Source organism: Rhinolophus sinicus, linkage group LG05 (genome assembly GCF_036562045.2).
Source record: "Rhinolophus sinicus isolate RSC01 linkage group LG05, ASM3656204v1, whole genome shotgun sequence".
In the NCBI taxonomy this organism is placed as follows: domain Eukaryota; kingdom Metazoa; phylum Chordata; class Mammalia; order Chiroptera; family Rhinolophidae; genus Rhinolophus; species Rhinolophus sinicus.
In genome coordinates this window covers 155,014,910-155,042,369 of record NC_133755.1, presented here as the reverse complement: position 1 = coordinate 155,042,369, position 27,460 = coordinate 155,014,910, and the positions used below count along the sequence as shown (strand labels likewise).

At 36.8% G+C, this 27,460-nt stretch overlaps 1 long non-coding RNA gene across 1 annotated transcript in view; it reads left to right on the top strand.

The window, feature by feature from the left end:
- Positions 1-24,579, top strand: part of LOC141571896 (uncharacterized) — a 57,761-nt gene extending 33,182 nt beyond the window's left edge. Inside the window, exon 5 of the long non-coding RNA XR_012496948.1 lies at positions 22,049-24,579. This is a non-coding gene — a long non-coding RNA (uncharacterized LOC141571896). The remainder of the gene's footprint in view (positions 1-22,048) is intronic.
- The last annotated feature ends 2,881 nt before the right edge of the window (positions 24,580-27,460 follow it).

The following is a 27,460-nucleotide window of genomic DNA, read 5'->3' as shown; positions in this document are numbered from 1 at the left end:
CCTTTGATTTCTAGGCCACTAGAAATCAAGTGTAAAGGTTTTCATTTAAATGAAGGATGGCCACTGAAGTACTTCAAACAGGAGAGCAATATAATGACAATATTTTTTTTTAAGAATATGCATCTGATAACTGTATTTGGACCAGAGACAATTAGGCAAACTATCATTTCAGGTCCTCTGAGAAACAGATGCTCAGATGGGATTAGACATGCATTGGTAGTTAAGCTCTAATGAGAAATGGTTCTGTCCTCAAAGAGACTGCAGTCAGGCTCACGCACAAATGCAAGGGCTCAGCTTCTCTGAGTACGACCTATTTGTGAAGGGGCTGAGTGATTGCAAAGACGAGAGGAGAGATTTAAATGCTACAGTTTTTGATGAAGTGATCAGTCCTGTTAGGAAAAAGATAGAAAAGTTAAAAAAAAAAATACCCTTCAGAAATATAACTATAGCCATCCTAAGGTTCTTTCTGAATTGTCATTCTTTCTGTGTCTGTTGACATTAAATCTTCAAAGAAGGAAAAAAACGTTAATGCCACAAATAAGAAGTCCCAATAAGTGAATGCCCTTCCATGAAGTTAGGAATTATTCTGTAAGACTGCAGGTGCTTTCCCAGTAATTAAATACTTTAAATAATAATGAACGTGATGAATTATGAATATTAGGTATAAAGGACAAAAAACTAAAACAAAAAACCCTTGTATATATTTGCCACAAATTTTAGAATTGTCAACATCTGTTTTACTCTATACATAAGACAGTCCGGTGTAGTGGATAATTAAGAGTATAGACTTTGAAAATCCATCAGGCTTCATCACTTGCATCCGGCAGGGTAGAGGTAAGTACATCCCTTAGCCTTTCTGAACCTCAATTTCTTTAACTGTAAATTAGAATATTTATAATATTCAGCCATAAGTTTGTGAGAATTCCTGGAGGTAATGCAGGGAAATACCTAGCTTTGTGCTTAACACCTACTGAGTGCTCACGAATTAGTTTAATCACCCACTAAACTGGACTGTCTTATTTATAGAACCCCTCCTTTTTCCCACAATAATTACTATTGTTTTTATAGCAATGACCCAATAATTATTGAGCACATTTAATATGCCAAGCACTGTTCTAAAGTATGTATACGTAGTAACTCCTGCATCCTCATGACAGCCATTGAGATAGGCACCAACTGTCCTGATTCCCAGATGAGGAAATTTGAAGTGCAGAGACCTTGCTTGAATTCACATAGCTGACAAATGGCAGAGCAAGGATTTGAATCTACACAGTATTTTAACTAAATTGTTTAGAAATTCGTATGAGGAAGTGGAGATTTAAGTAACAGACAAAGAAAATATGGGGAATTAGAGACTGGTTTTCAATCTGAGATAGTGCACAAGGATTTGAATGTCCTATTATTTTTCTGGGATGGTAATCTGATCATTCATGGCTCACAGTGATAAGATAGTGAATGAAATGGTTGCCTATGGATATCTGTGATTGAGGATCCATTGAGGACAGGGTTCTGGCAGACCATGTTGTCACCACCATAAAAAGAGCATCAAAGATAAGAAAAATTGATGGGTGGCTGCTTCTGATAAGATTGAATGGCGTAAAGCCTGAGAGTAAATAAGCTCAAATCTCCAATTCTCAGTTAAAGCCTTGGAATGAAAGTCAGGAATGGTGCGTAACCGTGATGAAAAATTTTATTATCTTGCTGCTACAAGGCTGAAATAGCCAAAACTCAGAAGCAGATTTTGATCCAAGGTGCCAAATAACATAAATTAAATAAATTTTTCACTCTGTATGTCATTTCCACGGAAATGTACTCATCCATCAGAAAAGAGTAGGCCCCTGGGCATCGGGATGGGGTCCATGAGAGGACTCAGGTCTCAGTAACCCAAATCCTTACCCTCTGTTTCCCTGCTCTAGAGAGACTGTTCTCCTGCTTCAAGACTCTTGTCTTCTTTTGACTCAAGAAAAAGATCTCTTGAAAGAAGACGCCTATTCTCTAAATTCCCCACCTGCTTTATTTTATACTTTGCTCAGAGAAATAACTGGAGTTAAATCTCAACATGACTTGAGCACAAATTACAAAGTCACTCCTTGGAAGAAAAGGTTTATACATGGTAAGAATTCCAAGGCTTTGCAAAACTTATGGGAAAATATCTGTGGAGTATGTATAGGAAAGACTGATGGTGCTTCACTGATAGGGAGGAATATAATCATATATCTGGTCAAATTTTTCAATATTGATGTGCTTACCAGATGTGTTACTCTCAGAGCAAGGCTGGGTAGCTGCATGTTCCAATAATTTATTTGGCTGATAAACCCAAACCTGGTTTCAACCCTAGCCCACAAAAATATTGGGCCAGATAAAAACATTTCTTTGTGTAGAATAAAGGAATGGATTATTTTATACTTGGGAAATATAGAATGAGATCCCTCATGAATATCTTGTCTAACTCTATCCTAAATTGTCTTACAATCCACTCCCTTTGACAGGTTCTTCAGACATACATTTGTAAAGAAAACATCGTTTCTGGAAGGAGCTGTTTTCTCAAAACTAGGGATTCTGGTAGGATCCCACATAGTAGAAATGGGCTACCTGATTTTAGAGTTTACTGGAGGACCCAGAGGTAGCAGAGGCCAAATAGCTCCACTTAACTATCACAGACAAAATGGCCATGATTTCCGTAATTGTCCATAGGATCAGCATGATAATAGAAGTGGTCTGAACCAAAGAGATTTTTGATAGAGATAATTGATAATTAGGGTATGCAAATTAAGGAACAATTACTCCTAATAATCTGCTTGCATTTTTTAAAATTAAAGTTTATTGGGGTGACAATTTTTGTAAAGTTTCATAGATTTCAGGTGTACAATTCTGTATTACATCATCTATAAATCCCATTGTGTGTTCACCACCCAGAGTCAGTTCTCCTTCCATCACCATATATTTGATCCCCCTTACCCTCATCTCCCACCCCCCATCCCCTTACCCTCTGGTAACCACTAAACTATTGTCTGTGTCTATGAGTTTTTGTTTCTCATTTGTTTGTCTTGTTCTTTTGTTGTTTTTGGTTTACATACCACATATCAGTGAAATCATATGGTTCTCTGCTTTTTCTGTCTGACTTATTTCGCTTAGCATTATAATCTCCAGATCCATCCAAGTTGTCACAAATGGTGCTATTTCATCTTTTCTTACCACCAAACAGTATTACATTGTGCATATATACCACAACTTCTTTATCCATTCATCTATCAAAGGACATTTTGGTTGTTTCCATCTCTTGACAACGTAAATAAAGCTGCAGTGCACATTGGAACACACTTGTCTTTATGTATAAATGTTTTCAGATTTTTGGGGTAGATACCCAGGAGAGGGATTGCTGGGTCATGTGGTAATTCTATTCGTAATTTTTTGAGGAACCTCCACACTGTCTTCCATAACGGCTGCACCAGTCTGCATTCCCACCAACAGTGTATGAGGGTTCCTTTTTCTCCACAGCCTCTCCAACACTTGTTACTATTGTCTTGTTGATGACAACCATTCTGACTGGGGTGAGGTGATATCTCACTGTGGTTTTATTTTCATTTCTCTGATGATTAGTGATGTTGAGCATTTTTACATATGTCTATTTGCCATTTGTATGTCCTCTTTGGAGAAACGTCTCTTTAGGTCCTCTGCCCATTTTTCAATTGGATTGTTTGTTTTTTTGTTTTTGAGTTGCATGAGTTCCTTGTATATTTTGGATATTAGCCCCTTATCGGAGGCACTGTTTGCAAAAATTTTCTCCCATTCAGTTGGTTGCCTCTTTATTTTGTCGACGGTTTCTTTTGCTGTGCAAAAGCTTTTAAGTTTGATATAGTCCCATTCATTAATTTTAGCTTTTACTTCCCTTGCCTTTGGAGTCAAATTCATAAAATGCTCTTTGAACCCAAGGTCCATAAGTTTAGTACCTGTGTTTTCTTCTATGCAGTTTATTGTTTCAGGTCTTATGCTTAAGTCTTTGATCCATTTTGAATTAATTTTGGTACATGGTGACAGATAGCAGTCCAGTTTCATTCTTTTGCACATGGCTTTCCAATTCTCCCAGCACCATTTATTGAAGAGGCTGTCTTTTCTCTATTGTACGTTTTTTGCTTCTTTGTCAAAAATTATCTGTCCATATTTATGTGGGTTTATTTCTGGGTTCTCAATTCTATTCCATTGGTCTATGTGTCTGTTTTTCTGCCAATACCATGCTGTTTTGATTATTGTTGCCCTGTAATACAAGCTAAAGTCAGGGAGTGTGATACCTCCAGCATTGTTCTTTTTCCTTAAGATTGCTTTGGCTATTCGGGGTCTTTTGTGGTTCCAAACAAATCTGATGATTTTTTTCTTGTATTTCTTTTTAAAAATGCCATTGGGATTTTGATAGGGATTGCATTAAATCTGTATATTGCTTTGGGTAATAAGGCCATTTTAACTATGTTGATTCTTTCAATCCATGAGCACAGAATGTCTTTCCATTTCTTTGTGTCTTCAATTTCTTTAAAAAATGTCTTATAGTTTTCAGCATATAGTTCTTTCACATCCTTGGTTAAGTTTATTCCTAGGTATTTTATTCTTTTTGCAGCAATTGCAAAAGGAATTGTTTTTTTATTTTTTTTATTATTTTTTTTTATTTCTTTTTCTGAGATTTCGTTGTTAGTATACAGGAATGCAATGGAATTTTGTATGTTGACTTTGTAGTTGGCAACTTTACTGTATTCGTTGATTGTTTCTAATAGCTTTTTGGTGGAGTCTTTAGGGTTTTCTATATATAGCATTATGTCATCTGCAAAGAGTGACAATTTAACTTCTTCATTCGCAATTTGGATGCCTTTTATTTCTTTCTCTTGCCTGATTGCTCTGGCAAGGACTTCCAACACTATGTTGAAAAGCAGAGGTGATAGGGGACAGCCCTGCCGTGTTCTTGAATGTAGAGCAAAGGGTTTAAATTTTTCACCATTAATTATGAGATTAGCTGAGGTTTTGTCATATATAGCCTTTATTATGTTAAGGTATTTTCCTTCTATGCCTATTTTATTAACATTTTAGTCATAAATGGATGTTGTATCTTGTCAAATGCTTTTTCTGCATCAATTGACATAATCATATGATTTTTGTCCTTTATTTTGTTTATGTGATGTATCACATTGATGGATTTATGTTTTTTGAAACCTTGTGCCCCCCTGGGACCCCCCCCACTTGGTCGTGATAAATAATTTTTTTAATGCATTGTTTGTTTCGATTTGCTAGAATTTTGTTTTTTTTTTTTGCATCTGTATTCATCAGAGATATTGGTCTGTTTTTTTTTTTTTGTGTCCTTAGGTTTTTTTGGTATCAGGGTAATGTTGGCCTCAAAAAATGAGTTAGAGAGTACTCTCTCTTCTTTTTTTTTTTGGAAGTTTAAGCAGGATTTTTTTTAGATCCTCTTTGAAGGTTTTGGATGACTGATTCAATTTTTTTTTGGGGGGATCGGTTTTTTTTTTTTTTTTTTTTTTTCATGGTTCAGCAAGGGAATATATTTCTAAGAACTTGTCCATTTCTTTTCTTCTATTGAATTTGGTGTGGGCATATCCTTCATAGTATTCTTGGATGATGATTTTTTTTGTATTTCTGTGGCATCCAATAACCCCTTTTTTTTTTTCTTTTTTTTTTTTAGTGTCTCTTCTCTTTTTTTCTTAGTGAGTCTAGCCAAGGGTTTGTCAATTTTTTTAATTTTTTCAAAGAACCAGCTCTTTGTCACATATTTTTTTTTATTGTTTTTTTTCTCTCTATCATTTTTAGTTCTTCTGATTTTTTTTTATTTCCTTTCTTCTGCTGACCTTGGGTTTCATTTGTTCTCTTTTTTCTAGTTCTTTAAGGTGTAATGAGGTTTTTTATTTGGGATTTTTCTTGTTTCTTGAGATAGGCCTGTAATGATATAAATTTCCTCTTAAAAAACTGCTTTGCTGCATCCAAAAAATTTTGGTAGGATGTATTTTCATTGTCATTTGTTTCTATGTATCTTTTGATCTCTCCTCTAATTTCTTCTTTGACCTGTCGTTCTTTAAAAGTATGTTGTTTAATCTCCATGTATTTGTGTTTTTCCTGCTTTCTTTTGCAGTTGATATCCAATTTCAATGCCCTGTGTTCAGAGAATATGCTTGGCATGATTTCCGTCTTCTTAAATTTACTGAGGCTGATTTTATGTCCCAATTTATGGTCTAGCCTTGAGAATATTCCATGTACAGAAGAAAACAAATATATAGTCTGATGTTTTTGGATGAAGTGGTCTATACATGTCAATTATGTCCATTTCATCTAATGTGTCATTTAGGGCTGCTATTTTGTTATTTATTTTCTGTTTGGATGATCTATCCATAGCTGTCAATGATGTATTTAAGTCCCCTAGTATAATTGTGTTTTGGTCAATTTCTCCCTTTAGTTCTGTTAGTAGTTGCTTGGTATATTTTGGTGCTCCCTGATTGGGGGCATAAATATTGATGACTGTTATGTCTTCTTGTTGTATAGTCCCCTTTACCATTATGAAATGTCCATCTTTGTCTCTTATTACCTTTTTCACCATGAAGTCTGTTTCATCTGATATCAGTATGGCTACACCTGATTTTCTCTGGATACCATTTGCTTGGAGTGTCAATTTCCACCCTTTCACTTTGAGTCTATGCTTGTCCTTGTAGCTGAGATGTGTCTCTTGGAGACAGCATATGGTTGGGTTTAGTTTTTTGATCCAATCTGCTACTCTGTGCCTTTTATTGGTGAGTTCAGTCCATTTACATTTAGGGTGATTATTGATATGTGAGGATTTCCTGTCATTCTATCTTTAGTTTTCTGGTAAGACTGTGTCTCCATTGTTTCTTTGCCTTTTTGTTGTTGTCTATTATTTCTGTGTGGTGGTATTCTATGATTTTTCCCTCTGTTTCTTCTTTTATTATAGTATATATTTCAGTTCTGGATTTTTTTTGAGTGGTTACCCTTAAGTTTATGTAAAAGAAAGTTTGATATTTAAAGTATTCCATTTTCTTTAGCATGCTTACTTTCTCCATTCTCATATTCCAGTTCAGGCTTTTATTCTCCCCCTTTTTATGTTTGAGTTGCCCCAAATTGTCCCTGTTGATGGTGGTCGAATAGCCTCCTTTAGTATTTCTTGTAGTGCAGGTCATGTATTAGAAAATTCCCTCAACTTCTGTATGTCTGGAAAGGTCTTTATTCCTCCTTCTCAACTAAAGGCTATCTTTGCTGGGTATATTATTCTTGGCTCATAATTTCTCTCTTTCAATAGTTTGAATATTTGGTTCCATTCCCTCCTGGCTTGTAGAGTTTCTGCTGAAAAATCTGATGATATTCTAATGGGCTTTCCTATGTAGGTTACCGTCTTCTTTTTCCTGGCTGCCTTGAGGATTCTTTCTTTGTCGCTGATTTTTGGCAGCTTCAATACAATGTGCCTTGGAGAACTTCTGTTGGGTTGAGGTAATTAGGTGTTCTATTTGCTTCTTGGATTCGAGAATCCAGTTCTTTCCACAAGTTTGGGAAGTTCTCATTGACTATTTGTTTGAATATATACACTCTATTCCCTTCTCTCTTTCTTCTCCTTCTGTTATGCCTTTATTCTTATATTGCTCTTTCTGATGGAGTCAGAAAGTTCTTGTAGAGTTCTTTCATTTCTTTTAAGTCTCAAGTCTCTTTCTTCTTCCATCCGTGTCATTTCCAGGTTTCTATCTTTGATGTCACTGATTCTTTCCTCCATCTGGTCAACTCTACTACCTAAGCTGGCTATTTCATTTCTTATATTGAGTTCTTAATCTCCAGAAATTCTATTTGGTTCTTTTTTAAAATTTCAATCTCTTTCATAAAGTGTTCATGTTGTTGTTTGATTGTGTTTCAGAGTTCATTAAACTGCCTTTCTGTGTTTTCTTGCATCTCGTTGAGTTTTTTCGGAACTGCAATCTTGAATTCTCTGTTATTTAAGTCACATATTTTCATATCTTTAAGTTCCTTTTTTTGGAGACTTTTCACTTTCTTTCTGAGCTGTCTTGTTGCCTTGGTTTTTCATGGCAATTAATGATTCATTACTTCTCTTCCTAGACATCTATAGGAGTGGGTTCTGCAACAGGTTGATAGGAAGAGGTCTTTCTTTTGTTTTCAGTATGTATTGGTAGAATGTTTTATTTTGTCAGCAACTGCAGCCTTTTTTTCTCTCTCACACTGTAGTGTTATGTTTTCTTTGCACAATTCCAGCTTCTCACACAATAGGGGCATTGCCTGGAAGGCGGGCTTCTCCTCTGTTAACAGTTCACCTGTGTCATAGGGCACCGCGTCCATGTGGGGATGCAGAGAGCTTTTGAAGTTCCAAAGTTCTTCCTGCACAAGATTCAGAGCCCATGTGTTTCAGCAGTTCTGTTTACTCCTGCAGGGATCCACCCAGATAGGTGGGGACAGGGGCAGGTGGGTTGTGAGAGATGGCCCAGAGCAATGGCAGTGACCACCACCACAACTGGTCCTGCTTCCACAGCTCCCTCCCCTTTGCCGGAACTAGTTGGGCTACGAATCTGTGTCTGCAGACCACAGTTCTCAGAACTGCAAATATTCTGTTCTTTTGATCTGACACTACTACTGTTCTGCTTCTAGCACCAGGCAGGTGGGGGCAGGGTGAGCTCTGGGAGGGTAGGAAGGGGGCAGCTAGTCTCAGTGCCTAAGGCTTCCATTCCCTGCTTGGCAGTGAGGGCTTAAATCACCATTTTCAGCCTTCTTCCCTCAATCTTTGCTCTGAGGTCTCTGCCGTGAGCGTTGAGTTCAGCCATGTTATATGCTGCCCCCTCAGCCTTGTGGGCCATAAGCCGAGCCCTAGCAGTCCGAGTTCTTCCCTCTCCCGCAGCTGCGGTAGTTCCGGGAAGCAGCGAGCTCGGAGCACTGAGCTAGGTCTGCGTCCTGCGCCCACGCAGCTCCGTCTCTGCACTTCTCCCTTCCCTCCTCCCCTGCTTGAGCAATTTGCCCACCTTTAGGTGAATTCAGTAGTGAGCCTCTTCGTCTTGCCTGTCTGCTGTGCAGGGAATCCTATGTGGAGTTATAGTTGTTCAATTTGTTGTAAATTCTGGGGGAGATTTACAGAGGCTCACCTCATGCCGCCATTTTGATGACATCACTCGAAATTTTTTTACTTCTCATTCTTGCATGCTGGGTGTAGTTGGTTCAAATGCCTCAGCCTCAAGGTAGGAATGCCTCCAACTTGGATACAACAATGAAGCTAGAGAATCGGGTGCCACACTGCCGTTTGGCTATTTCAGTCTCATCATGTCCTAGGACTATCATGAGAAAATAGACTACTGTGTTGTAGAACTTAAAAGAGGTCTTGGCTATCAAAGAAAAATACAGTTTGGATCTAAATGGTGGCAGGGAGGAATATAGATCAAACCCAGGTGATCCCTGGGAGCCTCCTTATTCCATCCACCACGCCCCTCATTAATGCATCTTCATACATACTGTACCTCTAGGGGCTCAACTCCTCCTTTCATAAGTTGTCAGTAACTCAACAAAACAAAGAACTCCAACCACCTGTGCTGACTGAAGCAAAGGGAACGTGGAATGTGCCAAGGAGAAGAAAAGTCAAAACTGATGGGTGGTTGCTTCTGATAACATTGAATATTAGCAAGGCTTTATGATTGTTTGTAAAAATGAGGACTATAATCTCAACTGTATTTGACTTTCTACTCTATCAAGTGTACATAAGTAGTTTAACTGTTATCTCTTCTTTCTCCTCTCTTTCACTTGTTATAGGGTGAATTATTTGTGATTATATTTATATTTAGGCTACATGTTGTAGATATGGGGAAAAGTGTATATCAACTGGAGATACTGAATTAAGAGCTGGGATGCAGTCATTACTCAATTCAGGTGTTTCTCTTTGGGTAGAGTGAGAACATACTCAGTTCTCTTAGGGATAATTGGTTTGTGTTAGGAAAAAAATTTATGGACCTAAACGTGTAGACTTTTAAATTGTTTACACTGTTCAATATTTAGTACTCCTTACTGTTTGCACACTACTTTCCATTTTGGGAAGACCCCAATTGTATGTAGTCTAGGTGGAAATTCCCTTCCCATTTGAAAGTTAAAGGAGTTGGATTCTCCCCCTTCCTACATCTCACCACTAGGGAATTGCATGTCACTTAGTTTGACCAGTTAGGCACTCTCTCTGGAAGTTTCGACCTTGAAACAAAAGGACCTGACAATATGTAGATGGAATTGATTAATTCATCTCAGTAGTAGTGGTGGTGACCTGCAGCTTGGAGGGTGCTGGTTTTCAACCTGGACCAGGATGCCACAGGAGCCCTGGTGACCTTCTGTTTTCCAGATCATTTGCACCAGCCTTGTAGCAATGCTGTGAGCCCTCAGTCTTTCCTTTAAATGGCCTTTTTGCTTAAGATAGCCAGATTTAGATTTTGCTGCTTTACCGAAAAATGTGATTATATAAACCCAAATGATAATTGTAGCTCTTAAGCTTAAAAAAAATATTGCAGTGAAAGTAACTGTCTGTCAAAGTTGAAAACTTTATTTTCCGCAAAGAAGTCTTCAAGTATTGTAGAGAATTGAGTTATCTGAGTTCAGTTGAATACTACTGTATATTCCTGGGGTTTGTTCATGTTATCAAATTTCACTTTTCCTCTTTCTCAGTCCAATATCTCACTGTTCAGAGATCCAGAGTGCAGACTATCACATTTCTATGTTATCACACTATTGACAAAAGTCTTTCCAGAGGTATTTGAAAAAGAAGAAATCAAGTACCATGTTTCCCCGAAAATAAGACCTAGCCAGACCATCAGCTCTAATGCATTTTTGGAGCAAAAATTAATATAAGACCCAGTCTTATTTTAATATAATATAAGACTGGGTCTTATATAACATAATATTATGTAAGACCGGGTCTTATATTAATTTTTGCTCCAAAAGACACATTAGAGCTGATGGTCTGGCTAGGTCTTATTTTTGGGGGACACACGGTATTATTATTCACTTTGAGTTCTGGAGCCAATGTGTATGACTGGCTCACTCATGAGGATTTTATAACCTCAAGCCTAATTCTTCAATTCAAACTACCAGGTTCATAAAATGGGAATTTCATAGCTTAATTTTTATCCCAAATATGTTCTTGCTAATTTATGTTTTGAATTTTTAAAAAAATCCATAGATATGCTTATGGATTTAATAAATGTTTCTCTACCCAAATGCATTATATTATTTTAAACCAAAAAGATAGAGTTTGAATTTTTTTTTTTTTTTTTTTTTTTAATTAGTTTCAGGTGCACAAGACAAAGCAAAACTTAGACATTTATCATTTATATCCCTCACACTGTGTGAACCCCCCTCCCCCCATCCACTATCCCTCTGTACGTTCCCAAAACCTCTCACCTTCCCCTTATCCCCACCCCCCCGCCCCTCTAGCAACCCTCTGTTTTTCCTCCATGTTTCCAAAACTGTTTCTGATTAGTTCATTCACTTATTCTTTTCTTTAGATTCCGCATATAAGTGAGATCATATGGTATTTGTCTTTCTCTTTCTGACTTATTTCACTTAACATAATGTTCTCTAGGTCCATCCATGTTGTTGCAAATGGTAAGATTTCTTTCTTCTTTATGGCTGCGTAATACTCCATTGTATAAATGTACCACAGTTTCTTAATCCAGTCATCTACTGATGGGCATTTCGGTTGTTTTCTCCGCATCCACGCCAGCACTTGTTGTTTGTTGATTTATTGATGATAGCCATCCTGACTGGGGTGAGGTGGTATCTCATTGTGGTTTTTATTTGCATTTCTCTAATGGTTAGTGAGGTTGAACATTTCTTCATATGTCTGTTTGCCATCTGTGGGTCCTTTGGAGTTGAGTTGAGTGAGTTTTTTATAAATTTGTGATATTAACCCCTTATCAGATATATCATTGGCAAATATATTTTCCCAATCAGTAGGATCCCTTTTTGTTTTATTGATGGTTTCCTTTGCTGTGAAAAAGCTTTTTAGTTTGATGTAATCCCACATGTTTATTTTTCCTCTTACTTCCCTCGCGCGAGGGGATATATCAGTAAAAATCTTACTTCGGGTAATGTCTGTGAAGTTTCTTCCTATATTTTCTTCTAGGAATTTTATGAATTTTTATTTTGTGATCCCCTTCAGGTATCTTTTTACCTGTGAAATGTTTTCCCCCTTTCTTCCCTATTTTAACAGTAAATGACACAGATTTGTTTTCTTAGCTTTATGCGAAGCACTTTTTAAAAGAAAACAATGGAGACTTATGCAACGTTTAGAAGTATGACTCAACTTTTTGCTGAATAACTTGCTTTCTGTGTGAAACTTATGGATAAATAGTGCCTATTTTGTGTCTATTTATTTGTTGTTTCTTTTCTCCCAGCCTCCATTTTTACCTTCTTCTTTTTAATCTTAAACTTCTCTTCTTATATCTACTACTTTGAACAGGGAGGCCTATGGCACCCAATACAAACCATGAAGCACACTTGACAATGAGTAGCATGATAATTGTTAGGCTAGTCAGACTATCAAAGGTCTGACTTTGTTTGGGATGATGTGGCAACATAAGAAGCATCTGGCAGGACCTTATTATCACCACTATGACATCTTGGGACACTCATGATCCCAGGATTTATCTCAAAGGGAAGTCCTAGGCAGACAGGTGTGGGCAAGGCTGAATACAGAGCATTGGATACAAAGGTGCAGAAGGAAGGGCTGCATCAAGGGCAGGCACACATTTGCAGAGACAAGCCCATAAAACAAGTGTGGAAACTCATCAGCTTGATAGGTAATCATCAAGACCTTGAGACAAAGGAGAAGGAGGAGAGGTGGCTGCAGGGACCACAATGAAAAAGGAGAATGGAGACTCCATATCAGAACAGGTAGGCAGGGCAGAGATGGGACACAGGCTGTTAGCTTGGTGCAAAAGTAATGCGGTTTAAAAGGTTAAAAATAATTGCAAAAACCGCAGTTACTTTTGCACCAACCTAATAGCATTAGGTTGATCCCATCTGATCCACTATTGGAGCAGGGAGGGCATTGTCAATATTCCTGTGGTTGAAACCCTGAAAATTGAGACGATGGAGAGGTAGAGGTCAGAGACAGTGGTCGGGCTTATTGTCCAGAATGGCACCCTTTCACTTTTTTCCTTGAAATCTTTAATGTCCACTTGTTGCCTATAGAATAAAGTCCCAATTGCTTAGGTTGACTTTGGACCTCAGTTACTCAGGTCCTTCTTACCCCACGCCTCTCTACTACCCTCCAAATCATTGACATTCCAGCCACCCTATTTGCTCATGTTGTCCCTGCATCCTGGCAAATCTTTCTATTTCTTCTTCATCTTGAGACAATCTTTCTTGTTAAAAAGAGTCAACTTCAATATTGTCTGTTCAATGATGCTTCTTTCTGATCCTCTCAGTCAGAATCATAGCTTCTCCCCTGGGTTAATGCAGTGCATTTTGCATTCCGGTCAGGAGAGGCCTAGTTCCCCCGCCTTGGCCACTCTCCTCTCCCCTGATCGATACAACTTGCTCTTACCTCCATTTCAAATTTATCCTACTCTCTGGGACAGATCCTGACCGGAAATAAGGGGAGGATTTAAATAATTCTAGTTTAGTACTTCAGCTTTGAATATCTAAGACTGGTACTGACTTTGGACTTCAATTCTGTTCATTGGCTTTATGGTTAGATCATAATACGTGTTCTCAAATTTATAGCTCGGTTTTGGTGATTGGCTTCCTATCTTGTTCTTTGTGCCTCAGAAATTTGTGTTTACCTGACTGGACTCTGAGAGTCTCTATAATGTGGGGACTCTCCATGGTCTTGTTGTATAGCCATCTGCTGATTCCTTCCTATATTGGGCTCTCGCCCCTGAGCCCAAGCCCAATAGGAAGGACTCATGTGTAATGACAGAATGTACTAGTACTCTTGTGCCTGCCTCTTTATTTGTTTCTGTGAATTTTGCCTGTTCTGGATCCCCTATTTCTGCTCTGCCAAAGGTAGGGCCGCAGTGTTACTGAGTGTTGGATCCTCTGTAGCAAGATGGCTTATGAATTCCTCTCTATAGTTGGTGGCTGTGCTTTCTGGAATCTGCAATCTGCTTGCCAAACTGGACCCCCTCTTCCACTGGAAGCTGAATCTGTCCTTTCAGTATATTTCTACCCTACTGGACATGTCTATACTCAAGTTCCAGCTATTCCCCGTCTTCCCTGTTAAGCTGCAGTTGGCCAGGTAGTACCAGATCATGTCCCGAAAGATGGAGAAATATCTATATGGCATTTATTTCATTTTAACTTATATTTTGGTGATTTGTGCATGTTTTTATTTGCTATTTAATAGCCAGATGTCACTCATTTTTATATGCTACACAGTGCCTAATGTAGAACTGCCACCCTGAAGGCATTCAGTGTATGACATTAGGTGGCTTGTGAGTCCCTTGGCAGGATCTTCCTAGGAATTAGCTCTGGCTTCTGTTCCAATATCATCCTAGTTTAATCTCTGGCCTGCTGTGGACCTCCAGGTGAACAGGATGTTTTTATGGGACTCTGATTGTAGTTTCTTTTGCCTCTCATCCACCTGCCATATTCATCTTCCCCAAAAATATGGTTTTATTATGCCCAACCCCTAGGAGCATGTGGAAAATGACTTCTTATAACCTACAAGAATAAAGTTCTAAATTCTTGGGGTGTCCTACATACTCCTTCAGAGGATGCCCCAATTTACCTCTCTGGTTTATTTCTGACAACTCTTATGTTAGTTCATCGTGATAGAGATGAAGTGAACAATTGGATTGTCCCCTAACACATTCTATAGTTTGCATATTTGTGCCTCTGAGCATATTGTTTCAGCCCCACACTCCTCACTAAGAAAATCCTACTCATCCTTCGAGGCCCATTGCAAATGCTCTGAAGATTTTCTTAACTGTGCAACCAGAGATGATCTCACTCTCTTTTAAACTTGATAGTTTTCCTGTTGGATTTTTTTTTTTTTTTTTTTGCATTCTGTCTTGAATTATAGTTATTTGTGTATTTTTTTTTTGGTATTATTTTAAATGAAGAGTTCCTTGAAGGTCAGGGTGATCAATCAGCTCTGTACTTAACTCTTATCCTTGGCACTTATGATACACATTCAATAATTATTTGCTATTTTTATTATTACAAAGCCACAAAATGTGACCAGTTTTTTGGGGGTAGTTTCTCTATGGAGTGTTTTGTTCTCTAGTACAAACTTGCATACTGATTTTTAAAATAGTTATATTTTAAATTTATCTGGCATTATAAAGCTAGAAGTGGGGAATGATAGAATTATAATCAAATTTGAAATTTTGTGGTATTTTTGCCTAAATCTTTCAGTCAAATGCATCACCCTGATTTATTTTGAATCTTCTCCAAGTCTACGAGAGAATGACTTAGAAAATATTTGAATACTTAGAGAAAAATCTTAATTTTCTTTTGAAAATATTTAACCCTATTATAATTTTGTAGTGTTTTCCAGTGAGTTGTGTTGATTTTAAAGTAACTTTCACATGATGTTTCTTAAATGGTTTTAATGAAAACATTATTAAATTGAAGTAGTAGCTTACCCATGATAAAGAATTCCTTTCAGGATAATAAGATTCCTTAACTATTACATTCTAACTTGAATTAATATATCACTTTTTATATAATGTAAAAATCTCACAGTAGTATAATTGCATAAGCACTTTCTCTCATGTCTTCTATTATTTTTATAATTTTAACCTCTCGGTATGTAATAAATCACAATACATTATTGTCACTTTTGCTTTAGACAGTCAATTGACATTTAAGAATGTAAGAAAATAAAAATAGCCTTCCATTTCCAGTGTTCTTCTTTCCTAACTGTAGATCTAAATTTTATCTAGTGTTATTTAGCCTGAGAAAGTTTCATAATTTCTTATAGTTTAGATCCATTGGCAACATATAATTATATCAGCTTTTTATTTGAAGATAGGTTTATTTCACCTACATTTTTGAAAGATGTTTTTGCCAAATACAGAGTTCTTGATTGTCATAGTTTTTTTCTTTTCTTTTTTTTTCTTTTAGCATCTTAAAGATGTTTTTCCATTGTCATCTGTATTCTGCTCTTTCCTATGAGAAGTAAGCCATAATTATTTTATTTTTCCCTTTATGGAACGAGGCTTTTTAAATTCTGTATACTTTAAATATTTTTTTCTTCATCTTTTGTTTTTAAAAGTTTCTTTATGATGTCACCAGGTGTGGTTTTATTTGCTTTTATTCTGGTTGGGGTTCACTGAGCTTTCTGTATCTGTGCATTGCTGATTCTGATCAAATTTAGAAAAATGTTGGTCTTCATTTTTTCAGATATAATTGTCTTGCTGATTCTTTCTCTCCTTTCCTTTTGGGACTCCAATTTCATGTGTATTAGACTACTATTATTCCACAGGCGATTCGGGTTCTGTTTAATTAAAAAAAAAATCTTTTATTTATCTGTGCTTCAGGTTGAATGACTTCTAGTGACCTGTCTTCAAATTCACTAATTCTTTTTTCTTTTAATGTCATCCAGTGAATTATAAATTTTCAAATATTATATTTTTTAATTCCAATATTTCTATTTGGTTCTTTTCTACAAATTCCCTAGATCTCCTAAAATTCTCTGTCTCCTCATCTATTTTATTCACCTTTTCCTATAGAGTCTTTAAATATTTTATAGTTATTCTTAAGTCTCTTTCTGCTAATTCTGATATCTGGACCATTTGTTGGTCTGCTTTTGTTGACTAATTTTCCTCTTGACTGTGACTCAAATTTTGCTATTTATCACATTTGTAGTGATTTTTAATTGCATATTTGATATTATGAGGAGACAATCTGAATTCTGTTGCCTTCCTCTGAAGAGCGTGTAATTTTGTTCTAACATTTTTATTATTGGAGAATCACCCTGAGCCTAGGAAATCTTGGTTTTAGGTTTATTTTAGTTTTGTGATTAGTCCTAAGGCAAATCTCTTGGTCTAGGGGTAAGGCCTTTCCCCCATCCCCCGGGTATTTTTAATAGCTTAATTTAAGTTTAATATACATACCATAAAATTCACCTACTATAAGCGTATAATTCAATGATTTTTGATAAATTTATAGAGTTGTGTAACTATAACCACAATTCAGTTTTTAAAAACTATGGTAAAATATGCAACATAAAATTTACAATTTTAACCATTTTTAAATGTATAGTTCACTGACATTAAATACATGCACATTGTTGGGCAACTATCACCATTATTTATCTCCAGAACTCCTTTATGTCTTGCAAAACTGAAACTCTATACCTGTTAAACAGTAACTCCTATCCCCCTCTCCCATTCTCAATCCCTGATAACCACCATTCTACTTTTTTGTCTCTTTAAGAATTTGACTACTCTAGGTACCTCATATAAGTGCAATCAGATAATATTTATCCTTTGTGAATGGCTTATTTCACTTGATATAATGTCATCAAGTTTCATCCAAATTGTAGCATGTGTCAGCATGCTTTTTTAAAGCTGAGTAATATTCCATTGTGTGTGTGTATATATATATACACACACACATATATCACATTTTATTTATCCACAATCCAGTTTTTGAACATTTCTATCACCTCCAAAATCTTTCTTGTGCCTTCTTACTGTTAGTCCTCACTCTAACCCTCAGGCTTAGACAACCACAGATGTGCTTTCTGTCTCTATAAATCCACTTTCTCTAACCATTCATATAAATCAAATCATACAATATGAAGTCTTTTGCATCTGGTTTCTTTCAATTAGTATGATATTTTAGATATTGAGAGGAGGTCTTTACTTTTAAGGGATGGCCCTTCTTCTGGAGTTTTAATGGAAGCCCAAGACCTGTAATAAGCCCTTCTAATTTGATGAGTCTTGAACTCCAAACTCTGTATCCCCTATGGTGAGTAGCCACTGAAATCTATGCGTAGGTCTTTTAGTTTTCCAGCTATCATTTTCCTTCTGAGTTGCTTAGAATCTTAACCTTCACAAGTACAGTTCAAAAGTTAACTAAGAATTTGAAGGTGGTTAATGTGCACACTGGGGACTCTCATTACCCTAACTTGTTTCTGAGATGTCTTCTCTCAATTTCCAGCTGCTCTGGTAATCCACAAATACTCAGGCTAATAAGATTAAAACTCTCCACTGGAGATTATCCTCCATGACCTAAATTGCTGTGTGTCCCCAGGATAAAACTGAATGATGTGGGTCTTACACACTGTGGTTGCTTTTATTTTTTATTTTTTAAAATTTCTTCAAAGTTTTATTATACATGCTGTATTCATGGAAAATCAAGGAGTTTGAAGGAACTGAAATTAGATATACATTATGTTCAACTGCATTATAAGTCACATTTAGCATTAGAAGAGTTAAACTCTCCTTGTAGGTTGCCATCATTTTCTTGATTTCAGCAATAGCTTTCCCTGGATTCAGCCTCTTGGGACAGGGCTGTGTGCAGTTCATGATGGCTGTATTAACGATCCAGAGAGAACTGGTCCTGCAGCTGGCCAGTCGCTCCTCTGTGAAGTCATCCATCCAGCAATAGGCCTGAATAACATCTGCAGGTCCCAAATATTTGTCTCCATTCCACCAGTAGCTAGAGCAGCTGGTGCTGCAGGAGGCACAGGAAATGCACTCATACAGCCCATCCAATTTCTCCTGAACTTCTATGGACTGCAGATACTGCTGCTTGCCTTCCTGGGATTCGTGCTTCTTCTTTCAATAAGGCTCAAAGGACTTGTATTGAGCACAGAAGTTTTCTATATATTTTCTGTTATTAAACATTTAATTATTTTTAATAGACATTTCTGAACATGTAAGTACCATGCTGATAGTTGCTGGGTAAATAGATAATGAGAACAGCGATTGCTTGAGCACTTATTATGTGCCAGGTACTGTTATAAAAGCTTTAAAATATTAGCTGTTTTAATATTTACAAAAGAGAGAATTTTCCCAGCTTATAGTAGCTTCAGTGATTTGAACCCAGAGACCCATCTGTAGAGTCGTCTATTTAACAATTTCACTATTAGAGGAAATCCTTTGGGATGAGAACTTGAGGACTGAGGATGCCACGTGAAAGGAAAAGTTGTGTACTCTAATGACTAATTGACCCAGACCTGAAATAGGCTAGTTACGTCTGCCCTTATTGCTTCTGGAGAAGCAAGGTCTCTCCTGAGGAGCGTCTGGGTGAATGTGTGCTCATAGAATCCACCCATCCCAAAGCTGGAGGGAAAACTCATTTTTTTTTCCTGCAATGACTTATGGAGTTAACAAAATATCTAAACACGACTGGGTAAACTTAAATTCTATGCAAAAACTAATGGATCGGTTTCTGATGGAATTCATTCATGAGCAAACTAAAGGATCAATTTGTGTGTTTTTTTATATGGGGAGAGGAGGCTGGAACTCTTGTTAAACCTCAAAGGTTAGACATACCAGATTTCTGCTGCCTCCTCTTTGGTCTACTAGGATGGACAATATCTCACAGGTGCCATCCAGTGTGTGCTTAACTGCTCAAGTGGCAGCTGCAGGCAGCTTTTATAATTATCTCCTGCTGAACACAACCAATTGACCATGGACAGTTCTCAGTTAGGCAGAACTTGTGCCCCTAATGAGAAGGCACAGCTGAATACTGCTCTAATTATCCAGTTGAAGCATCTTTATTACTGTGTTTCCCTGAAAATAAGACCTACCCGGACAATCAGCTCTAATGCATCTTTTGGAGCAAAAATTAATATAAGACCCAGTCTTATTTTACTATAAGACCGGCTCTTATATAATATAATATAATATAATATAAGACCAGATCTTATATTAATTTTTGCTCCAAAAGATGCAGTAGAGCTGATTGTCCAGCTAGGTCTTATTTTTGGGGAAACACAGTATACCCTAAACAGCCATCTAATTTAGTTGTGACAGAAGAGGAAAACAAGTGAATAGAATCTTTATAGGTCACTATAAATTCAACATATAGATTCATGAATTTGCTCACAAAATGAGGTCTTACTGGAAACAGATATACCAATATATGAACAGAGTTACTTCTTGGTGGTTGGTCTATGGATGGTTTTATTTTATTTTTTATTTGTGCTTTCCTGTACTTCCTGTATTCTAAAATATAATATAAATTACTTTTGGACTCAGATTTTTTAAAAATGAGGGATATGTAACTTGGTCCTCAGTGTCCTGCTTTCAGCATGGATTGGGGCTCAGAGCCCTGCTTCAGAAAGTCATAAACCATCTCTAAAGACTAAGAGCTTTTAAAAATTCAAACATACCTAGAAAAAATTCTTCTGAAACCCAACTAGTCAATTTCTCACAAATATCTAGGACAGGATATATAATTTTCCATTTAAACCCAACATGTGATAGACATCTAATAAACATCTGATAAATAAATGCAAAAAGAACTAATGAATGAATTAATAACATATTCCATTGGAAGTTTTTCAATCGCAAGTTTTCTGAAAACCAAACATAAAGGGGCGTTAGTGATTACTGTACTTGGAAGGATAAGGGTCAAGCTGGACACAGTTATCTTTTTCCTTTGCTTAACTGCACATGAACTGGCTTCAGAGCCTCTCTGGCTCCTTTACAGGTCTGGCTCCTGTAACCCTAGACGAGTCTTGGGTTACATTCTTAGAGCTTTTAATTCAAAATAAAAGAAGAACTTTGCTTCATCTCCAATCTGGGAATTCCACGTGAGTCTCTAACTGGGCCATCACGAGTCACAGCCCACTCTCGTAGCCAGCAAGGGTGGCACCATGATCCACAGCCCCACCAAACCCCAAGGAGCTGGGAAGAATCCCCAGAGGAAGGGCGTGGGAGGTGCAGATATCAGGACATGCAAGGATGAAGACAGATCAGGTAGACAACACATTCTCTAGAGAAAAGCCTTATTAATAATGAAAACAACAACATTGATAATAACTGCAATTTATTATATGCAGGTACCATCTGAGCCCTTCACCCCATTTATCTCAAAGCCATTCTACAACTCTGTGGGTTTAAGGATCAGACCCATTAAGTAACTGAACCAAGAGCAAAGTAAATGACGGACAACGAAGAGGCCAACACTTAATGGAGTCCAATGGAAAGGGTACAAAAGCATTGAGATGCTTTAAACTTAGACATGCTGCTGATAACATGCTTGACTCTTTTTTTTTTTTTTTTCAGAAAAAGGGAAGAAAGTCATCTGTGAACAAAATTTAGGGCTATGTTGCTGACATACATTTTAATTTGCCAATTTATGCCTTCATTGTGGCTTTCACAACCAAATATTCTAGCTTTTCATGTGAAGTCATTCTTTTCAAGTTAATCATAACTGAACAACTTAGGTTTATGGTTTTAAAAACTATAAGTAAACTAGTTTTTATTCAAGAAAAATCAGAATAAAAACCAGAAATCAAGAAAAATCACTTAGCCAGGCATATGTCCTCATGTAGGGTTTGGGAAACATTGATAATGTATGACTTACATTTAGAAATTACACATTTGTATAAGGCCAGTCATAGAAAGGTAGTGTACATAGTGGTTCAGAGCATGAGGTCTGGGGCCAGAGAGCTGGGTTGGAATCCAGATTCCTAATGCTGTTTTACTAACTGTGTCCACTTGGAGAAATTACCTAACTCTTCAGTGCCTCGCTCTCCTCATATGTGGAATGGAAGTCAGAATAGGTTCTCTCTTACAGGGTTTCTGTGTGGATTAAAATGCTTCAATCCATCAAAGGAGTTAGAGCAATGTCTGGCTTAACTCATAGGAACTCTTAATTTTATTAGTGTTCTGTTTGCAGTCTCCTCATAGTAGTTGTTTTGTTTCTGTTTTTGTTTTTATCACAGATTCACATCAGAAAGAAGTATAATTTTCATTCTCATTCATGAGGCCATGTTCATCCTTTGATTCACAGCTGCTGTGGGATATTGGGGAAATCATGTCATGGGTCTGGGTTGCTGAAGAATTGAATATCCATACAAATATCAACTAATTGACTCTTTTGTATTCCACAGCATTGAAGTCTCCAGTCGAACTAATGTTCAGTGAAAAGAAGAAAGGATGCCTTACAGCAAGTACTTTGCACGTGTCAGTAGTTGAGAAAGAAGGAGGGCTGCATCTTTAGGCCAGCGCATTTACTGCATTAAAGAAATGAGGTGGCAGTTGGATAACGACTTCTGTTAAATCAAAAACCCCAAAGTACAATAAAATCAAATAAAAGGCACCCATAAACCTGCAACAAATTTCCAAAATGGCAGATTGAATTTAAACTTTGCATATTTCAAGTAATCATGTGAGACTATTAACATCTGAGTAATGAAAACTTATTATTTAATTGCATCTGTGCTTGCTTTTCATTTACTAATTAAGAAGATAAAGGTCAGTATTTTCTTCAGCTTTGCCTTCCTATGTTAACTGAACAGTCCTCTGAGATCAGAGATTCAGAAGAGGAAATGATCAGAAGTAATGAACCAGTGTATATTTCTTCCCATTATGCTGGCGGTGTTTTCAGGTTGTCGATTTTGAATAATGTAGAGCATATGCAGACAGTTAGCTACATCAAGATGTGTCTAGACACTAGAGAGAGTGGTGATAAAGTTGAAAACACTCTCAACAGAGAGCAGATATCTTGTTCCAACATGTATTTAGGTATCAAGCTTATTTTTCCACTGGTCTTGGGTTTGATGGATTGATTTCCTAATGATCCCCAAACTTGTATTTATTACCTATTTTTATCTCCTATGAAATTATTAGAAAAGACTTTTTAGAAAGGAATTAGATACTGCTATGCAAAGAACCATTCATGGACACAAAAGCCAGGAAAAAATAAATTTGCATTTTGAAAAAGAAAAAAATTGAAAACATCCTTTGCTTTGAAATTTTTTCTCTTGAGATTAAAATCCATGCTTTATAAATATTCACGCAAGGCTCTTTTGATATTTTGCCTGTGTGAAGATTCTAGAACACAACTTGGACGCTTTAAATCTCCTCTATGAATGAAAAGGCTTCATTGTTCTCAAAGCATTCACAAAACACATCTTTGAATCTTTGTACACTTTTTTTTTTCTTTAACTTGGCCTGGACCCCACCTCTTTCCCACTCCTGAAAAACAGAAGTTATTCAGCAATGCAAATGCTCATGACACTGAACTGGGGGTGTGGATGGAGTAAACTGAAGAAAGCAAAATTTCCTGTGTTTGTGAAGTTTACATTCTAAGATTGAAAAAGCTTAGTTTTTTAAAATAAACTATACAACTCAAAATATTAGTCAAAGGAATTTTGGAAGATTTTTGGGAGGGGTCAGTACAAAAGTATTTCTTATAGTTTTATGAAAATATTCCAATGAAAAAAATTAGATTAAAAAGTTATAAGTATCAATATTGGGCCACATTTGAATTTTTATAAGCTTATGACTGATATTTTCCTCCCCCTGTATTATTTCTTCCAAACATTAAAAATCATGACTTAGGTTTATGATGGGTTAAAAATATATTCTAATGTTCAGCTCTGAATTCCACCACATGTTTTTATATGAATAATGCCACCTCACCCCAAATCGAAGCATGAGAAATTTGCAATTCCCTCAAAGGATTGTAAATGAGCCCGTTGTCAAGCTGCCAAAGTAAATTAATAAGATTTCAATTTTGCCATGATATCTATCAGAAATTCAAATGACTAGTAATTAAAGCAGTCCTTGCTCTCTTGTGACACATGCAGCATGACAAAACAGTCCTAATATGTCACCTCTCCGCTTCTGCCTTTTTTGTATATCTAGTTGGGCACCAGGTGGCTTATTCTGTAGAGTGTCTTACAGCCTGTAAAAGTCTAAGTGTAAAATAGAAATAAAACACAATAAATATTTTATGGCATGGGTGAATATATGTTCTCTAAATCCATACTGTACCCTTGAGTTTTATAAGAATAGTCTTTTCTATAATAAAATAGTTTGTTGTCCCTACTTCATGCCCTATTTAATCGACGAACTGCAGCTTCCAAGTGGATGAAGAAATAAGGGTGGGGGTGGTAACCGGGATACAATGGGGGTGTTGCTCATTTCAGAACTAATACCTTAACCAAGTACTGAATCTTTTCCTACCCATTCAGAAGTCCTTATAACACAAAGGGACTGAACACTTACAACATTAAAAATAAATGAATACCATAGGTGAAATACAATTTATAGTGGACTCTGGCTACTGAGTCTCTGGATGATCTTATTATTCTTATGCTGTTTCTTTCAGGTGATAAGGCTACGTAAAGGAAATTTGTAATAATTAGTGATTTGAAACAAGATTCATTACTGTTATGTTCATGTTGAATTTCTAGACATTACAAAATGGCATAATTTTTCATTTGCTAACAACGAGACTTGATGCTAAAGGTCACAGTGTAAAATACTTTTAACATCATGCAAATTACAGTTTGTAAAGGATGTGAAGCAAGGACAATCTTATGCATATTGCACAGGGATTGTAAACACTGCTGGCAGTTCTTTTGGTGTCCTAGACCCAATATTTGACTCCAACATTTCAGGAGAGCTGACAAAGCTGAAGACAAAAAGATAACACATGAAGTGTATGTTATTTCTGCTTCTGTTCATTCTCATATTGCTCATGATGTGGTTTTAGTTTAATTGTAGCATGTGATGTAACTATCATGGTTAATCAAATATAGTGTTTGTTCAAGCCAGATTTCAGTTCTTGTTCCTGAAAAAATTCATCTTTTAGTTTCAAGCTTCTACCTTGATCTTGGGTTTCAAAAATAATTTTTGAAAAAGGTTTCTTTTCAGTGAATTTAAACACATTAAAGTATCTTTTCCATATTTTTAAGAGAGACCTAAAATCATTCTGAGCTCAGAATAGACCACATGTTTAGAATAGTTGTTAAGGAAAACTGATCTGCATTAACCTTGGGAATAATCAAATGTTGCATCTCTTTTTGTGTATTTCCAATCATGAATTCATGGTTTTATTGTTTGTTATAGTCCAGCTTTTCATGTATAATTTATGTGTGCCAACTAATGGAAGGAATTCAAACAAGAAGAAATGAGAGGCGAATCTGCCACTGCCACCATCTCTGCAGTCACACGCTGAAGGGCTGTGCTGATTCTCGTTCCCTCACGGCCTGCACACTTCTTCAAGGAACCGGGGAATAGCAGATTTGCAGAAATGTCCTAGGTGGACAGAGCAGGAAAGGCTGGTTTGTGATTATGCCTGTAATCATACATTTGTGGGATGATAGCCACACACGTTTGCCCTCCACTCAAACATCACTGAGTCTTTTTTACCCCTGAACTCTTATGGCCATTATGTTCTGCACAACTCCTCCGGATTCCTCATTATATTTGGCTTTGCACTATTATTTAACTGTTCGGTGTATTAAAATTTTGCCTTTTCAACTACATTTTCAGTTCCTTGAGCTCAGGGGCAGCATCTTACGAACTCATTTCTTATTATCTCTCATATATTAGGTGTTTAATAAACATTGGTTATGTTAAACAGAACTGAATGCAATGGACTACATGTAAAAATGTTCCTGCATGCTCTGGGAATCAGAGTATTCAAATTCGTTTTATTTTCTGGCTAAATGAGGAGAAGTCAAGAAATTATTTTGTTTGTTTCAAGCCTCATTGACCTTCCTGATTTACTAACATACAAGTATCTTAATGAAGGGAGAAAACACCATGCTATGCTGTTAATCAGGATACAAAATTGTATGTACTGGATCATTTTAACTATTTTAGGAAGACGGTAGAAGCATCTACCTCTGGATGATTATATGAACTTTCCTCTTTTGTTGACTTTTCTAAATTAAAAATTTTTAGCCCTCACACCATTTACTTTTGTAATCAGAAGGAAACATAAGAGAGAAACAAATCTTTGCAGGCCTTGTATGTGTGTGTATGTGGGTATGTAGAGTGTGTGTGCAGCGAGAGATTGAGAATTTTCTCTTTAAAGTAAAATAAGGCAACAACAATAAAATCCCTAAATAAAGTTGACTTATGGTTAATTGCTATTTTACCTAAACATGCTGAGTAAGTTAGATATAATAAAAGCCATTTTGTTCAACACTTTATTAACCAGAACTCTAGTTATATTTTATCATATGCATATCTCCCTTCCATATTTGTAACATCTCTCTCTAATCTCTATTTTAATATCCAGCAAGCTCTAACTTATATGATAAATGAAAGGTGTGTTCAAGTGAATCAAATATCAGAATTAAAGAGATAATAGCAATTTGCAATTGGTAAAATGCTAGAAAACCATATATTTTATTGTTTGTGTTCATATTGACAAGCAATCACTCAGAAAAATTAAACTTCTGTATAGAAACACATATTACTATTTAGCTTCTCCCCCCAAAAAGGACATTAAGGCATTTGAGGAATTATAAAGTGATAATGGAAACCAACAGCAACAAAACCATTTTGAACACTTAACTCCAACTATGCTAGTTGCTGAGGAGAGAGCTAAAGAGCATCCAGGCTCTGCTCTTAAGGAATTTCAGTCCAATGGGGAGATGGTCATTCCACATAGTGAAAAGTGTGCTCGCTGCTCTCACACAGAATGTAATTGTTAGCTGAAAAGCACCATCTAGTTTCCCTCCATGTTTGTGCAAGTTCTCTCTTCTTTGACATCCCCTTTGGCCTTCAGAAGTTCTCATGGATGAGAGCTACATATTTAATAAGAATTTATTATGCTCCTAGTCTCCGTCAGATTTTATATTAGGGTCCAGTTCTTGGAGTTGAGGTCCGGTTTGAATCCTGGTCCTGCCTCTTACCAGCTGTATGAGTTTGAGTAAGTCTCAGAATCTGCTTAAGCCTGTTGCTTCATCTGTGGGGGCTGCAATGAAGATCAGCTGAGATCATTCACATGAAAGTCCTGGCTCTAGACCGGGCCAGCATTCAGTCCTACAGGAGTGTAGGTAGCTGTTGGGTCTCGGTCACAACTCAGGTATGATGGAAGTCACATTTAAAAATTTTCTCAATTTCTGACTCTAGGCCCCCATTTCCCTGGGCAACCCCCAAGTTGTGTATTTTTATACAGTGGTCCCCCCCTTACTCATGATTTTGCTTTCTTCAGCCTCAGTTATCTGTGGTCAACCATGGTCCAAAAATATTAAGTGGGAAATTACAGATAAACAATTCATAAGTTTTAAGTAGCCCTCTGTTCTGAGTGATTAAATCTCGTGATGTCCTGCCTGGGATATGAGACGTGTAACACCTCCACGTCTGGCTGCAGTCTCTCCAACATGTTAGTCATGTAGTAGCTGCCATCTTGGTTATCAGATTGACTGTGGTGGTATTGTAGTGTTCAGGTAACCCTCTTTCACTTAATAATGCCCCTAAACACAAGAGCAGTGATACTGACAATTTGGATAAGCAAAGAGAAGCCTTAAAGTGTTTGTTATGTATGGTTAGAAGGT